General features: G+C 43.0%; 1 protein-coding gene across 1 annotated transcript in view; it reads right to left on the bottom strand.

Annotated features, from left to right (window-relative positions):
* Positions 1-14,440, bottom strand: part of LOC121862121 (protein roadkill-like) — a 49,656-nt gene extending 35,216 nt beyond the window's left edge. Inside the window, exon 1 of the mRNA XM_042360115.1 lies at positions 13,517-14,440. The gene's annotated coding sequence lies outside the window, so the exon portion shown is untranslated. The remainder of the gene's footprint in view (positions 1-13,516) is intronic.
* Between the last annotated feature and the right edge of the window lie 2,942 nt (positions 14,441-17,382).

A 17,382-nucleotide genomic window follows, 5' to 3' on the forward strand; every position in this document is an offset into this window, starting at 1 on the left:
ATCCCCCCCCCTCCCACTCCCTCCCTCCACTACCCAATACCACGAATCATTCCTACTCCACCACTACACCCCCACCACCACAATCACCCCCAACCTACCACCACTCAATGTACCCTATCCATTATCCACCCCCCCCCCTCATACCCCAACCGCACATAAGACTCCTACCACAACTACTACCATCAACCAGCAAAAATACTGTACTACCACAACTACCACCACCCAAAGCAAGACAGCCAAGAGCACCGGGGCCAAAGGCAAGCCAAACTGGTTGAAAGGACCTTGGCATGACCACTACCACCACCAACCTAACCTAACCCCTCCTCCCAGGTAGCATAAAGGTGTTTTTAATCATCAGGTGAGATAAATTGGGGTCGGGGTGATTTATCTCCATGTGATCCAATTTCGTTCTAATTGGCCACGTGAAACTACGACATAAAATTGGATTCTCAAAGGAAGTTACATTTGTTTTCTCTCCCTATTTAGCCACTGGAGAACCTATTTGACCTCAATGATTCCCCAAGATGGCGGAAAACTTAGACAGAGACTCTACTAGTATGGATGTGATCTGTAGTTATGATTTTATGTAAGAGAGAGAGAGAGAGAGAGAGAGAGAGAGGAAGGGGAGAGGAAGAAAGAAGATGGGAGAGAGGAGGAAAGGGAGAGGAAGAAAAATGGCGAGAAAATAATAAAATAAAAGGGAATGAAGAATAAGAAGAAGACGAAGAAGAAAATACAAGGGGGCAAAAAAAAACAATAAAAACACCAAACAAGTAAATAACGAGTCTTTCCTGTTGCCCAAGAAATGCCAGCACGGGCACTCAACAACGCCTGGCATTTCTCTCCACATTGCAATGATACATACAAGGAAGTAAAGCCAGAAGTATATGTTCGCTCGACTCGGTATAATATTAACGGTGTGTGTGTGTGTGTGTGTGTGTGTGTGTGTGTGTGTGTGTGTGTGCGCGTGTGTGTGTGTTTAACTGATAAGAATACAGATGGTGTAATGGTAACGAGAAAAGAATGCATTTAACCTTGTATGTCTACCCAGCAGTAATTGGGGACCTGGATGTTAATCGATTTGCGGATTGTATTCTGGGGTAATGGTTAGCCAGTGCAGTTGGCGAGCTGTCCGGTCTTCTCGGACTATTCCGTGACACTGGGTCATGCAGCTCGTTAACTCAGGGTGTGGTTGTTGTGTTGGCGACAGCTTCTACACCTTAACAAATTCACGCCTAGGAGGCCCCTGGGCCAGCCATCCTCGATTTCGAGGGGCTTCCATTATGTATGTATGTATGTATGTATGTATGTATGTATGTATGTACTTCACCTTCTTGTGCCCTTGAAGTGACGAACACACATTCACACATACGTATACAAGCAAACATACACAGAAACACACACACACACACACAAGAGGATATGGCATAATCTCTAATTCCGGTCAAAATTACTTACATAAAACACTTATAACAATATATGGCATCTAGTTACACTACCTACGTCACCACCTCCACACGTCACCACCTCCACACGTCATCACCTCCACACGTCATCACCTCCACACGTCACCACCTCCACACGTCATCACCTCCACACGTCACCACCTCCACACGTCATCACCTCCACACGTCATCACCTCCACACGTCATCACCTCCACACGTCACCACCTTCACACGTCACCACCTCCACACGTCACCACCTCCACACGTCACCACCTCCACACGTCACCACCTCCACACGTCATCACCTCCACACGTCATCACCTCCACACGTCATCACCTCCACACGTCACCACCTTCACACGTCACCACCTCCACACGTCACCACCTCCACACGTCACTAACGCCAATCGTCATCATTAATCATCACAGCAAATTTTTAACTCACAAAACCGGTATAACACGAAAATACACTAAAATAAACAACAATATTTTCTTAACCTAACCTAACCTAACCCCCTCAAGCAGATGTCCGCAAAACTGTTCAAGGAATAGGGTGTAGTAGTATTGATCAGAGTCAAGCTGGGCTAGTACAATATTGGTTGGGTGAGCTTAGTATCAGCTTATTTTTAACCTGAGACTGAGCTTAAACACCAAAGCTGTAAAATGAATTAGGACTTTTTGTCTCAACATAAACATACTTGACAGCATACTACATAGCTATAATATTCACCACATACTTTGAGGGATATTACAGGTAGAGGAATATTACAGGTAGATGAATATTACAGGTAGAGGAATATTACAGGTAGATGAATATTACAGGTAGAGGAATATTACAGGTAGATGAATATTACAGGTAGATGAATATTATAGGTAGATAAACATTACAGGTAGAGGAATGTTACAGGTAGAGGAATATTACAGGTAGAGGAATATTACAGGTAGAGGAGTATTACAGGCAGATGAATATTACAGGTAGAGGAGTATTACAGGTAAAGGAATATTACAGGTAGAGGAGTATTACAGGTAGAGGAATATTATACTTTGAGCAATATTTACCAGCCATGTAGCTACAGTATTTGCATCAAGACATTATTGCGGATTTCCTGTGTCCTGTGTACGTTGTTCGTTTCTCTTATCTTTGTGTTGTGTAAGCTGTTCGTATTCGTCCTTGATTCCCCTCCCCCACCACCAAACGCACACTGTTCGTTATGCATGTCCTTGTTTTCCCCTTGTCCTTGATGTTATGCATGTCCTTGTTTTGTACGTTAACCATGTCCTTGTTTTGTACGTTACGCATGTCCTTGTTCGTATATGTAGAGTCACCACGAACATCATGCTAAATATAATACGCATTATACTCCTATCCTTGTTAGACACACACACACACACACACACACACACACCGCCGTTAGTTATTGCCAAAAACTTCTACTTTGTCGCCTGTTATCACCTTGTAGTCACTATTACCAGGGAAAAAACCTTGAACTGTGTGTGTCTGTGAGAGAGGAGGACAGGTGGTGGTGGTGGTAACATTGTTTTGTATCGTGGGAATATCAAGGTGTGTGTGTGTGTGTGTGTGTGTGTGATCCAGACATATTACGTGATTCACTTCCTCTCTCTCTCTTTTAAAATGCTTCCTACCTCCCTCACACCACCACCACCACCTCCTCACACCTCCCCACCACAAAACCACAACCCTGCACCAGTCAGTCCCCGCCATTACCACCACCACAAACCCACACCAACATACCTCTACCCAACACCACCACTCTAACACCACCACTCCCCAACACCACCACTCCCCCCAACACCACCACACCTGTACCTGACACGTCGACCTTCAGTGACCTTGTCCCTCCCAGGCTAAAGAACAACTTATCACCTGTTCCTCCTCCTCCTTCTGCTTCCTCTGCTGCTGTTTCTCCTCCTCCTCCCCCCGTTTCTACTCTTCCTCCTGCTACTGTTCCTTCTCCTCCCCCGCTTCCTTTTCCTACCACACTATACAAGGTGTTCAATCCCAGTAGACTAATCACATCGGTTATCGGGGTGTCGATAAACTCGTCCGTGAGAAACGTGCGCACTAGCAGGAGCCCGATATAACTCTGTACTATACAAGGGCCTTCAGGTATGCTGCTCACCTAACCTAACCTGGCGGTCGGTAAAAAAATGGCATGATTTTAAGGATTTCGTGAAGATTGGGAACACCAGTTTATTTCACCTGACTATTAAACACCCTGAGCCCTTGTGAGGGTTAGGTTAAGTCTAGTTAGGTTAGCATCAGGTTAAATAAGCGGGGGTCCTAATCTTCGTGTGATCACCGCACATCGTAAAATTGTCCCGGGTATAATTCCCAGCAGCATGAACTGACTACCGTGGGATCGAACTACCGACTCTTAGGGGAGGAGACGAACGCTGCTATCCACTCTGCCACCGCACCCCATAATATTTAGCATTATGAGAGCGGTCACAACTCTGATCAATACCAATAAGACACTACCTCCGTCTAGAGAGTAGAGATAAGAAGCTGCACACAACATTCCATTGCGATTTGCCAAGTCTCTATTTACTGACGGGCAAGAGCAACACTAGGTATATCCCTGGTGTGTGTGTGTGTGTGTGTGTGTGTGTGTGTGTGTGTGTGTGTGTGTGTGTGGTCAGGAGCTGTGGAGAAACCTTGGTCAGCATCCGCACCATCCAGGATACTCAACTCCCAGTATCCTGTACAGCCAAGCTCAGGGTCACTCTCTCTCTCTCTCTCTCACTCTCTCTCTCTCTCTGTTTACACGTATACAGGATCATAACATACAAACACTCCACTAAGAATGTAACGACTGGACACCACTAACGACTGTAAACAACGTGGGAGGTAAACAAAGTGAGATAAAAAGTGAGGGAAGTAGACAAGTAAACAATGTGGAAGGTAAACAAAGTGAGAGACCAAGGGTGAGGGAGGTAGACACTGTAAACAAAGTGAGAGACCAAGGGTGAGGGAGGTAGACAACTGAGTCCTGCGTGGCCTTGATGAGGAGTTGTTTGTACCTTGAGTCTCCTACCACCTCGGCCTTGAAAGATCCTCACCCTCCACCTCCAGATAGATAGATAGATAAGGATTAATATAATTTTAACTGAAGTTTTTATATACTGTTTTAGGATGAGAGAGAGAGAGAGAGAGAGAGAGAGAGAGAGTGTGTGTGTGTGTGTGTGTGTGTGTGTGTGTCAACTTATCCCTCTCAAACGAGTGCCTATATTTACGAGCTGCCTAAACCACTCCCACAATGATAAACATAAACCTCAAACAGTTTTATCTTCGCTAAATAAACAGGAATAAACCGATAAATTACTTGATAAATAAGCAAGAGGAACTATAAGTCAAGATAAGGCGTGAGAGGTGGGAACACACACACACACACACACACACACACACACACACACACACACACACACACACACACACAGTACCTAAGCCAAACCAGATACAGAATGGTTTAATAAATTTCTCGAATCTTAAACCTGAAGTTGATTTGGGTTTAATTATAGATATGAATCGGTTTAAATGTTTTAATATTTAAGTCAACAATAGAATTACGCTTTGGGACTCTTGTTAGATGAGACAGTAAGAGAGACGGGATTAGACAGAAGCAGCTACAAAAAATGACAGAACTGTATTCGTGAGCTAGACATAACGTTACAATGACAAGTACAGTAAAATAACAGTCTCCAGATGTGCAATAACGATGCAATAACAGTCCCCAAGTATTCAATAACGTAGTAATAAAAGTTCCAGGTGTACAATAACAATGCAATTACAGTCTCCAGGTGTGCAATAACGAAACAAACACCCTATCCCCCCCCACCTCTTAAAAACTATAAAATTACTAAAACAAACCACAAACCAAAAAAACAAGAATAAAACGCATAAAATAACACAATAAACCTTTAAGAAAATCCAATATACTTTCTATCATTATATAGAAGTAAATTAAAAGTATAAAAAAATAAATAACTCCGGTAAATCACGGATAAATAACAGGTAATTAATAAGAACAGAGGAGGAAGACAAAGCAATGGTTAATATTGTCACGTTCAGCTCGTTCCTTGTGTGTTAAGGGGGCGTACATAAAGAACGCCGCTTAGGTAGAAGGGTGAGATAAGAGGGTGACAGCTGCTGATCAAGTAGGGGGGGAAGGAAGGGTGTGTAGAGGGGAGAGGGTGAAAGGGGTAAGAGGGGAGGGGGTGAAAGGGGTAAAAGGAGAAAGAGAGAAATGGAAGAGGGGTGTGACGAAGAGAGGGGGAGTGGAAGGGTATGAGGGAGGGAGGGAGGGACCGGGGTAGACAGGTGTGGTATCAGTCTACAGCCAGGTGTGTTATCAAACCAAACCTAGAGTGGACGAACACCCGGGCCCGCCAGCCACCCGCCAGACCTGCTGACCACTGAGGGGGAGCATGTCCACCCAACTCCAGTCTTAAGAAGGTATTGTAGTGAAGATATTTGACTTTTAATTCCCGTCTGGTGGGCCGGTAACTGCTCCTTCATAGATGGTAGAGTAGATATTGACATTAATTTATGCCAGAAACGTTAATGGTTACAGGTACATGAGGACACTACCGCGTTGAGTGGGGGTCAGAGAAGGGTCACCTCTAGCACAGCTGCTGGGGGAGGAACGACCGCCACCTAGTCGTATCCGCCGCTCTCCCTCCCTCACTCACCCTCCCTCCACTTGCATTCGCCCACCATTGTGTACACAACTCTCACACTTCTGAGAGCTTCAAGAGCCGCTCGTCAGGTTAGGAGTGGCCTCAAACTGATTAAAAAAATATGCATAGTGGTGCATCTGAATCAAGATTTTCAACCATGCGGCCTGTTGAACAAAAGGTTTACTGTGTTATGTGCATGATAAAGAGTGGTCAGTCCTGCATGATGTTTGCATGATGATGTATCACTCAAAATAAACCAGCGCAACAAGCCGTACTGCTATACAAGACTCCCACCATGGCGATGCAAATGAACAATTACATAGCGGTGTTGTGATCCATCTATTGGTATATAGTCTGTAACTGTTTCACTCGTCAGGGGAATCTTCAGTGACCGACAGTAAATAATGGCAGGGGGAATGTGCTGTAGAGGTGTGCAGTGTAAACGAGGAGGATAATGCTGAGTACACATCCTAGCCCCACACACCCTTAGGATTCCACGCTCCTATGTCTACACTACACTCCTTCGATAACCCGCGCCATCTATGAACGTTTGTCCCATACTATTATCTGGGGACTACAAGCCTAAAGCACCTGTGAGTTGAGACAGCTTCCCACACACACACAATATGCTTCTATTCCTGCCCCCCACACAGGCTGAAGGCCGCCACCTAAGGTATCCCAGACACCAATACATAAATAAAAAATTATCAGAAAGAAATTAGAACTGATTGTGATTGGGGAAACACCCTGTGTGGTATGAATGTGGTGGGAGGATCTGCAAGTTAGTGATGATGAAGGCTAAAGTTGCACATCCTACCACCCCCCCACCCCCCAAGTTGGGGTTCATTATACCGCATTATTGTTTTTTGGTGTTTTCTATGTTCATCATTGACACTTCCCCATACGTACTGATAATTTACTTAGGGTGGTATTGAACCTGTGGTGAAACTTTACATAAGAGTACACTTTGCCGGTACACGATACGCCACTTAGGTGCAACCATATAGGATTTTGTCTGGCATCTCCCCGACTCCATAAATTAACTCCCTGTGCATCCATAAAAAATACCCCTTTTTTCGACTATCGATTTTTTGGGAGTCGGGGGTTTGGGGGGGGGAGGGCAAAGGTCGAGAATCGCATATATGGTACTTCAAGGATAAGGTTAAGGTGCTACTCCAAACATCAGTTAGTACAGAAAACCCTCAAGTATTACCTCAGGCTCTTATACAACCTTAGTACATTTTCCCGCGCTAGAGACCTTGTTTCGCCCCTTCCCTCCCTCCCTCTCTCTCTCTCTCTCTGCCAGCTGCCGTCGCCTTACTGCAAGCATCAGATATCCAATATACCAAACTTCCTCCCAACCAGACACGCCCAAAGAGCCGCCCCTCCCCCCGGAAGTGGTCACAAACTGGGCGGAAAAATTGGCGGTCATCTGGTGCTGCTCGATAAAGAAAACAGCCTTTGTTCCCGCCATCACCGCCTAAACGACCGAGTAACACCGTAAATGACCGAGGAAAAAAAAAAGACTGTCGTATTGGACGGTAAAAATTGCGCCAACCGTAATATTTTTCCCTGGTACAAACTTTTTAAAGGATCGAATATTATGAAATTAGTTAAACCAGATGAAGTTATTTATATATGACTGAATTTAACATAGCTACTTAATACTTACATAATATAGATGACGTTTCAAGAGGAATAGAATTAAATACTACTTCACCTAACCCAAGTCTTTCCCATACGCTGACAAGGTCACCTGAGAGGAATTAAGTGGGAAAAAACAAGCTTGAGGAACCCCCAATTGATAAAAAAAAATCAATATAATTAACTGAGAAACACAACAGCGACACAAATAACTAAAGGGAAATATTGCACTGATAAGAGAAAGGACGACTGGAGATCTGTGCAAACATTACTGATAAGGAGTAGGTGGGTGTGTGGGCAGGGCAACAGGTAGACATGCGCGCGCAGCTCCCACACAAGCAAAGGGAGGGAGGGAGGGAGGGAGGGAGGGAGAAGGGAGGAGGAGGAGAGGGAGGGAGGGAGGGAAGGGAGGCTTGTTTACATCATGTGCTGCCTGGTCGTCACGCGGTGCCCCCTTTACACACACCCACGACACAGGGTTATATTTAGTCTCCACACTCAGGTCAACACACGCACACCTACACCCTGTTAAAACATGCTTAAACCCACTGCTAAAACACGCACAGCTACACCCAGTTAACACACCCACACCTACACCCAGTTAACGTAACCACACCTACACCCAGTTAACGTAACCACACCTACACCCAGTTAACGTACCCACACCTACACCCAGTTAACGTACCCACACCTACACCCAGTTAACGTAACCACACCTACACCCAGTTAACGTACCCACACACCATACCCAGTTAACGTACCCACACCCCACACCCAGTTAACATACCCACACTTCACACCCAGTTAACGTACCCACACCTACACACCCAGTTAACATACCCAATAATTTCCACCCAGTTAACGTAACCACACCCCACACCCAGTTAACGTACCCACACCTATACCCAGTTAACGTACCCACACCTACACCCAGTTAACGTACCCACACCTACACCCAGTTAACGTACCTAAACCTACACCCAGTTAACGTACCCACACCTACACCCAGTTAACGTAACCACACCTACACCCAGTTAACGTACCCACACCCAGTTAACGTACCCACACACCTACCCACGTTCACCTCGACAATCAAAATTAACCTTTTCTCAAGACCAATTCCAGATATACCAAACACATCACCCGCAGTCAAGTCAACACGCGCTATAGCATGTTAAATGAACGTACACTTATCCCTACCCCACCAGAGGAGGATTAACGTTCTTCATTACGCCTAAAAAGATACCCATTCATAAACGTTCACCTGTCCTGATAAACGTTCTGACACACACCTGGCCATCATTGTGACCTAAAATTTATTTCTATCCTCATTAATTCCTTTCAAGGTTTTGTCAATTTTATTTTAAGACACATGACGTCATATCTCAGGTCAAGGTCGGGGTCAGGATAGGTCAGGTCAAATCAGCACGTATCCCCTCTTACATATAAGTAATTAATTTCGTTTAATTAGTCAAGGTCAAGAATCTAATTAGTATTTGTTATATTGACTGTAATTTTGATGTTAATATAATCTAATTGTAACATGTGTGTGTGTGTATGTACTCCAAACGTTACATTACAATACATAGCTGCATTCATTGTAACACCAATATCATAAGGGGTAAGTTACATAACCCCACTGTAACACAAACACAAACACACAGTAACACACATACATCAAGGGGTAAGTTACATAACCCCACTGTAACACACATAAATTACTGTAACACAAAACCCACTGTAACACAAATACATGGAGGGGCAAGTTACATAAACACATTATAAAGTGTGACCTCTATCCCCCAGCTGGCCGCCGTGGACCAATAACCCAGAATACTGAGAGCCAGATTGACACTCGCCCGCAATAAGTCTCGTCACATAACTGGCCAATCACCTCCAATCAGTGCATAATTATCGATCTTAACTGGCTAATCATTCTTCAATCAGTATCTAGGGTTTAATTAGGTTTGAATATTATCTCTAATTATATGGTTTAGAATACACGCGCACGTACACACACCTTAATCATGCAGGGTAGGAAATATTGTCGTCGATTCCGCTATAAATAAGTGACAGAGAGAGAGAGAGAGAGAGAGAGAGAGAGAGAGAGAGAGATGATGTATCGTTGCGGTTTGGTTAGATGAGAGCGAGAGAACGTGAGATTAATATAAATTCTACAACGGTTCGTAAGCTGAAATTTCCTGGTAACTGGAGGCGTCTACGAACACAACGAATTGATTGATTTCTTCTTTAAAACAACAATTACGTAAAAAATGGCATTGGAATTAAAATAAACTTTAAAATAATTTTCCGGTACATGAAATGGGTTTATGTAAATACCGGGACGATCACTTACCAGTTTGGGGGGGGGGGGGTTAACTAATGAGAATCCATTTACCGGGGAAATACATTATATCGTCCTAATTAATACTGGGTCAATACATTCTACCTTCCCTGATACTGGGTCAATGCATTTTCCTCCTTAATTAATACCGGGTCACATTCTATCTTCCGACCTAATACCGGGTCATACATTTCACCCTTTATCAAAATACTGGGTCAAATCCTTTCTTTCTTTCACAACACTATAATGAAAAGTTACTTACACACATACACACACAGAGTCTACCTTCATGAAATGTGTCAAGATCAACCTACACTCTCACGTTTCCTGTTACAATAAACTTGGGATAAATTTCAAAATACAGCAGTGATACAAAATACAGCAGGAATACAACATAACATTGGCTCACTTCACAACGGTAGTGTAAGGTCGGGGATCATTGTATAAATTTTCAATGCGTTAATTTAATCTCCTAATTGGTGTCATGACGGTGTGTATTTAGTCTAGGTAGGTTCAGTAGTTTGATAGTTTACGTAGTTTTGTATTTCAGATAGTTACGGTAGTTAGTGTGACGTGTTTCATCTCCGTCGAAAAGATCTGTTATATAATCCTTTGGTGAATTTAAAGACCCACGATTCCTTCACAAAACATTACTAAATAAACACAAACACACAAAACATCCACTCATAAACCACTTGATGTTATTTATAAACATTTGTGAAGGTTAAATCACACGCAGTAATCACCTTAGTGCTGAAATGGAATCAACTAATCACAGATCAACGTTTCATGAGCATTTAATAAACTCCCGGTACCGCGCGATACATCAAACGAGGCGAAAATACCTCTACTTGTGATGGTAAGGTCAAAAGGCATCTGAATTGGGTTGTTAACGTGTCTTTTGGTGGGTGATTAAAGTATCGTCAGCAACTAGGTGCAAAATATAGTAACTGGGCGGAACAGTAAAATAAATCATATCTATTGTCATTAACACGTAATTAATTCTAAGTCACTAATTGCTACAAGTAAATCGGCCACAATATTTAGGACTGGACGAAAACATTGGACTACGCATGCGTGGCCACAATGCAACGCTGGGGATAATTGCTGGCTCGGTAATCTGTAGCTATGTGGCCCCTGGGTGTGGCCTCGCCGGTGTAGGGGTCGTCAATCACTCTAGGTGGGGTAAGCTCTAGAGTGCACGATGCCTGGTGGTGAAACACACTCTAGAATAATCTGCACCGGACGTGACGTGACTTGATGTGAGGCAAGAGCATTATGGAGGCTTAATTCACACCTACGGCATTTTCCTTTTCTAAATAAACTTTCATAATGTCTCAAGTTTAAGTGCCCATAAAATATTAATTCACGATATTTTTTGTTTTTACATTCACAATTATTATATCCATTATGCCTAAATAAAACTTTAATATTCAGAAATGAGAATAAGTTTTGAATTTTACATTACAGTTCATTGTACCACCAGGTGAGATGCACTCTACTATAGTGAAAACTCTAGAATGGATTTCACCTGATGGTAAAATGGACTCTAGAGTGACCCTTGAGCGTGTTTCACCACTGGGCACCGTACACTCAGTCCATCTAGAGTGGTTGACGCCGACCTGAGTTACTTAATTTAAAAACCAATGTAAGAATTGAGAGACAAGTAGCACGAGTGTGTGTGACGACCTTAACAGCAATATGAAAGTTAATATAGGAAACCACTACAATGTGTTGGTTAAAACCTCGACCTAGTGAAACGCTGACGATGGATCACTGAAGCGAATATTACTAACCTAACCTAACGAGACATTTACCTTACTATGCACAACCACGAACAGTTAGTTAAAATGTTCTAAGTTAACGCTGAACAACAAAAGTTCATAATACGTTCACGTTACGCTAAATATCATGTCATAATGATTATGTTCACCAATGATTAAGTTTTATTATAAAATTTAAAATATCAAGCTCTTGCCCGCCACGAGAATCAACAAGGCGACAGAGTAGTTAAGCATTACTGTAAACAACAGATTCGACAATGGTGATTAGAGTTATATTAAACACTCGTAACTACAACAACAACAACTACGGTCTTTAATGCATGTATACACAGTCGCTTCGTCCATTAAACTCCAACTATTACGAGAATACGGATGAAATAAGATAAATAATACGATAACAAGGAAGAAATAAGCTAAATAATACGAGAATAAGGAAGAAATAAGAGATCCAATCAGTCCTAATGACTCAGTAGCGCGCGACTCCTGTTTTGTCTGCGGCCGCGTCAGGAGGTGGACACTGTTGACCTCTTGACCCAAGCGGCGCTTACCCTACTGACCTTGCAACACGAGGCACCACCACCGCTGCAACACACCTCCCCCCCCCCCACGCCCGCTGTAACACACTTCACCTACTTTCCTCAACAAACCAATGCACCTCATTCCCCCACAACACACCTCACTACACACCTCCTCACACTCCACAACACCCCCAACAACACACCCCCAACAACACACCCCCTACAACACACCTCCTCACCAACACCCCCTACAATGCACACAACAATATAATTTCCTGGATAAATACTAAGTGTCACATTATGTAAACAAGATACCGAGAGAAGTGTTGGTCTCCTCTGTAGCCTACATACTAAACATGCTAATTTAACCTAACCTCCTCAGTGTGATCTATTGCCCCCCTCCCTCCCCCGGCCGTTCATTCTTCACACTCCTAAGGTCAAGAACACCATGTTAAAATTCCACTATGTTCAACACAGCCCAAGAATCGACACCTCACAATGTTTTAAAAAAATATTATATTGTATGTTTTAAATTATTGTCTTGTATGAAGGAAGAATTGTACAAAAAAGTGACGATGTGCATTTAGAAACTTACTTATTACCTGTAAATTGGGGTACAATCCTCCTGGACTCATTCCTAAAACCAAATATGACACAGCTAACCTTGGATAAACAGTTGTCATCATTTGTTCTTGACTAAAGTTAGGAAATTATTATGGTAATCCGAGAATTTCTAAAGACAGGTGACTGCTACTGACCTCAAGAGGGAGTAATGACCTTGTTCAGTATTAGCAGGTAAGAAGTATCTCAAGTGTTATCTAAATTATCACAGCCTGGACGTGACTACCGCAAGGAGGCTCTTAGTGACCTCAAGAGCCTGTGTTATGACCCCCAGCGGCGGGAGTATTGACCTTGCCGCTACCACACCGCCTACATCAAACAACAATTGAGTTAAGTACCACTTCTAAGGGGTCACCAGCGGTCGCCCAGGGTGACTGTGGTAGCCTGGTGGTCCTAGGAAGCTGGGAATTCTACCATACAAAAGACATGACCTTTAGTGCAGCAGGCGGGGGAGTACTGACCTTGCGTGTGTCGGCCGTGTTGGTAGCCAGGTCGCGCGAGGGCGGAGTGCGGCCAGACGCGCGCCCCAACAACTTTCTCAAGCTGGACTCCACGATCTTGGAGGAGATGTAGACACCTGAACCACTAATATCTATTTCCTCTACGATGGGTGAAGCACTCATGCACTCAAATACACACCCGCGGGCGCACTCAAATTTCCTACAGGGTGTGCTGGCAGGTAAACGTGTGCCCAGCAAGGCTTTTCTGATAATCTTTTTCAAGTTCTCCTCAGCGGGTCCACTGGGCTCCACCTTTACTGCTGTAGGAGAACCTTCACAGCTATAACACACAATTTCCCCGTGGAGCTGTAGGTTTCACGCTCCCGGAGCATCTTTGGCTGTCATTTCAAAACACATCGGCGAAGGAACTTTTCTTTATATTCTGACCTCCTCCTCCTCAAACACTTAAGTGATTAACACACAAACTTAACGTTAACTCCAGAGAGGTAAGGTGCTGTCGTGAGCTGTGTACTGTGATCCTGAGTAAGTGTCGCACATCGAGGGTACTCTTTCATGAGCTCTTGGTGGGGAGAAAGAGAGACACACACCACCGCCACGTTTTCACTGTTTCCAAATTAATTTCAACACCTCAAGTGCACTAACCTTCAACGCAGGTCACAGTGAAATTCAATACACGCCGAAACGCCACCAACCACACAGGGTCGAAATTCTATCAAACGCTGTAGATTTGTGGTGATTTAACCGTTCACTGTGAAGTATGTTGTTTCATGCTACTTCTCAAGCTCTACACGACGCCGTAAATATCACACGTTTAGGCAAATTTTAAGCTTCATGTGTATCCAATTGGGTGTATAGAGCCTTGTGGTGAGAGAGGCGGTAGTGTGACGTCCTCCTCCCAACACCGTCACGTGTGAACTGCAAGGCAAACCTAACCTACACTCGAAATGAGTTGCTGGAGGCTGAGTCAGTTGCCAGTTAACACGTTACCACCCTTATTATCCACAATTCTTCGCTTTTCAACTACATTTGTATATTTTTCAATCATGTGTGATATAAACTTGATAAAAAATATAAGATCTGTGAGCAGTATGGAGTGTACATAACGAAATCTGTCTTTTGAGGTTAATGTGGCAACAGGAGCGAACGAGCGACCCCAGCCTTCGACAGGGGCCACGATGCCACGTACCTCAAGACTCTAAGCTACACAACACCAGTATAAACCAACGCTATACTCTATTACCTTGACGACCCGTAAATAGTAATACTAGTCATCAATACACAAAACCCAACCGGTGTTACTGTCTCTATTACTTACCAGACAACACTAACGAGAGACGAGAAATAACAAAAGGAAACGGTTTGCCCTGGTCGAAAATGTGTTCTATGCCATGGCCTATCGCGAATGGGAACGGGGGGGGGATTGGAGCCAGCGCTGAGGAACCAAGGATACACACACACACACATACATACATACCTCCCAGTCTTACACACACGTCACTGTCCTCCACCCAATCATACTACTAATATCACGGGTTCTTTCCCTCTTCCCTCCCTCCACTGAACAAATTCCTCCTGAACTTAGTAACGGCAAATGACATTATAAAGTGAGACAGAGGAGCAGCAAGGTGTGTATAATTGGGCCTAGGTTATCGCCAAGGTTACCCACACCAACCTCGGCTTATTACCTCTCCATCTCTTACCCTTTTCAATGGGGAAAATTAATACTACCTTAACCGAACTTGGTATTAAATCCTTCTTCCGGTATTTGTTATCGAGACGAGGTAACCGGCCATCACGATTATATAAACCGGATATAATAACACGTAGGAGAGCGAATGACCCTTTTAGGTGTTAAGGAACTATCAAATGTGTTGTTTATCGTCGTCCCCCCCTCCCTCCCCCCCCCCTCTCCCTAACCAGATAATACTGTACACTTGCCGCTGTTTATCTCAAGAATGCATTACCCAAATGACGTGTACATTTCCTGGGTAGAATTATATTACATATGTACATAACCTTCGGCCTCTCGCGGTGTGCTGATTATCTGTACTGATGTAATATGTAAATTTCCTATATCACCTGTGTACTTTACCTGTTCCCTCGGTGTTACATAATGTACTTTACCGATGTACTGTACACTTTTTGTATGTAACTACCCAGATGTACTTAACTATCCCCTTGTTATTACTTAAATGTACTTTACTGCATTAGTTACCTTATAATATGTACACTTAACATCGTCCTCAAAGGGTTAAATCATCTCCATCAAAGGGTTAAAACATCGTCCTCAAAGGGTTAAAAAATAATTGGCATCAAAGGGTCCAAACGTCATCATCAAAGGGTTAAAACGTCGCCATCAACAGGTTAAAAGATCATCAAAGGGTTAAAACGTTGCCATCAAAGGGTTAAACCATCGTCTCCCAAAGAGTTAAAACATCACCTTAACCCCCCCCCCACAAACCTTATCAAATAAAACCCCTTAAAATCCCCAAATAAACCTAAACTCAAGGAAATACGGACGAGAAATTAAGTCCTTAAATCCAGGTTAATTTACCCTAAAATAAACCGTATTTAATAACCACAAAAACATACCTCAAGATGGCCGATTCTTAAACGATCTTACGCGAATTTTTTTTTACCTTCAGATAAATCAAACCTGACTTACGAGGTTAATTAAAAGAAAGTGAATAGTATATTTAAGACCATTTTATACGAGTTTATAAAAAAAATTATATAAGACATTACAAACACTCGAATATTTAATTATTTTTGGTAATAAATTATAAGTAATTTATATTGGAATTAAAGGGCATTTAATTATGGACTTACAGCAGTTAAATGTAATTAATTTTGGATTCAGAGTAGTTAAAGGGTAATTATCGACCTACAATAGTTACAAGTTAATTAATCGTACTCAAGGGATAGTCATAGTACTCACGGTGTTAGTCATCGTACTCAAGGTGTTAATCCATAGTACTAAAGGGGTAAAGTACTCAAGGGGTTGAATCATCATATTAAAGGGGTAAAATCATCATACTCAAGGGGTTAAATCATCATACTTAAGGGGTTAAATCATCATACTCAAGGGGTTAAGTCATCATACTCAAGGGGTTAAGTCATCATACTCAAGGGGTTAAATCATCATACTCAAGGGGTTAAATCATCATACTAAAGGGGTTAAATCATCATACTCAAGGGGTTAAATCATCATATTTAAAAGGTTAAGTCATTAAACAAAAAACAAACACAAAAATCTATAAAAAAAAATCATGGTTTAAAATACAAAAAAAAATTAAAATCCCAACCAATATGGCGTCGGTAGAGCATCAAGACTCGAGGGAAATGTCCAGAGGAGAAGCAAGGGGGAGGGGGAATCGACTCGTATCAGCAGGTTTTCTCAAGAGGCGCACTGCAGGAAGGGAATCAAGCGCTCATTGTACGGCAGGCAGCGGTGGTTGAGTCACGGCAGCAAGGTAGTCACGTACCAGGTGGGGGAGGAGGGGAGGGAGGAAGGGTTTGATAGAGGGTGGGAGGGGTTTGGTAGAGGGGAGGAAGAGGTTTGATAGAGGGGAGGGGGTGTTGATCTGTGACTCTGAACTTGACCTTTGGTGCTTTAAGTTCATAATAAATAGTAAATCCCCTTGTTAGGTCATCACAAACAAGTAGTCCCTCTGTCCTAGCTGAGGTGTACAGGGGGCTAGTGTGTACGTTAATCTAGTCTTACACTATGTACTAAACTGTACTGTGTTATGAGTACATTGATGGTCGTGTGATAACTTGTCGTCCATTAAATACGTACACAAATGTACTAATTGTATTGTGTACAGTAATTGTTCCCGGGTTAATTGGTTAAGTTAGGTCAGGTC

Source organism: Homarus americanus, unplaced genomic scaffold (assembly GCF_018991925.1).
Source record: "Homarus americanus isolate GMGI-L3 unplaced genomic scaffold, GMGI_Hamer_2.0 scaffold25013, whole genome shotgun sequence".
Classification (NCBI taxonomy): Eukaryota; Metazoa; Arthropoda; class Malacostraca; order Decapoda; family Nephropidae; genus Homarus; species Homarus americanus.